The sequence below is a fragment of the Nematolebias whitei genome, chromosome 19 (genome assembly GCF_014905685.2).
Source record: "Nematolebias whitei isolate Nwh7 chromosome 19, NemWhi1, whole genome shotgun sequence".
Taxonomy (NCBI): Eukaryota; Metazoa; Chordata; class Actinopteri; order Cyprinodontiformes; family Rivulidae; genus Nematolebias; species Nematolebias whitei.
Window position 1 is genome coordinate 7447353 of NC_056516.1, and position 1770 is coordinate 7449122.

The following is a 1770-nucleotide window of genomic DNA, read 5'->3' on the forward strand; positions in this document are numbered from 1 at the left end:
ATACTGTACAAACCTTCCTGGTTAAGAATAAATAAATATGAAAAAATTACAGCTTTTTAATTTTTTTTTACAGTACTGTATTTTTTAAGTTAGGCCGGAAACACTTCCGGTTTAGGAGCTACTTTTCAAAATAAAACCACTCAACGTAAACAAACTGTGCAAAACGCAAATTCTTATTTGAAATGGGTTTAGTGTTTTTATAATGACCTGTCTCGCATGTTAATACAAGAAGTGTTTTTATTGGTGTAATTTACAAACCACCACCAGGTGGCAGTATGTGCTCAGGTGTAGCATTCATTGAAACGAGGTTTGCAGGTTTATCCAGGTAGATTAAAAAAAAAATCATTAAATCATTTAATCTGGACCAGTTTCTTTATAGTGCAGCAAATGTTAAACTTGTGTTGATTTCCATTTTTAATGCAATATAAGATCGTTTCATTTTAAATATTTAGTTATAGGTAATAGTGTTTAGGACATTTAATTTTCTCACCGTTTAAATGAAATAGTTGACAAACGGATCTCAGAACATTTAATTAGAATTTATTAACTCTTCTTCCATCGCAGTATTTTTTCCTTAAATAACTACAGTACAGTGTACAGACGAGTCATTCACTTGCAGCCACAAATATCAAAGGTATTTACAAGTTTACATACAGTATTTACATACGCACAGGAGGCATGTACACAAGGCTTGTGTGTCCTCGTGGGATTAAAGCGCACACATTTGGCTACAGCCTCACGAGGGACGTCCAATCCATAAAACACGCAGGTCAAATAAAACAAGATCACATTTACTGGATGTACAATAATTACAAGATTAGTGAGAGAAACCAGCACCTTGTTAGAACGTACAGAATCCTTTCAAAGGGATATAAGGGAGGAAAAAGAAGAAGGTGAATGCAGTAAACCGTTTCTTCACATTGGCAACTCAGTTGTCATGTCAAAGATGTACTGTATGTATAACATATGACACTGCATGTGCACATTTCCATATCAACAGATATGAAAGATGCCAATTTTGGACGAGAACAGAGGTATCAGTCCTGCTTATTTCCTTAAAAATAAAAAAGAAAGAAGGACTTGCATACAAGTTCACTGCACAATCTTCCCGTTCATTTTCCAACCATGACTACGTGCTTCCCTTTTCTTAAAACATGTACAGAGTTAGGATTGTACTGACGGCAACAAGCATTAAAAGACGCACGAGTATTTTAAAAACTTCCACCTTTTCTTCCTCACCTCGACGAGAGCAACTTCACAGGCCTTAAATAGGTTTAAATACTGCAACAACAACCACTTCAGCACGTTTGTACAAATTAAACTAATAAATATTTAAATAATATTGTACCAGCTGTTGTCACCGTGTCGCTGTAAATTAATGAAATTAAAGCATCAGCAGGTGATGCTGTCTTCAGTAGAAGTTGTATAAATAAAATGTTGTACATCACACTTGTGTGCAAATGAACTGTGCTCCTAGTTTAGGCTCTGGTGGAGGAGGGGTGGCGGGGGGGGGCTCAGAGTTACCCATGTTTGGCCACTTGGTCTTGCATCATTACAGCTTCCTCTAAGATAAATGGCAATGATAGAGAAACAACGCGGCCAGCTGGTTTTTGTAAACCGATGAGAAGTTGAACATTTAACGACGGCAGCAGACACCCCAAGTGGCTGACACTGTCAGTTTGTCCATTTTGAACATTTTAACTCCCAAAATGGGACAGAAATTAAGGCGTTTTTGCCTTTTCTAACACTATTTCCAAATCCCCCCCCCCC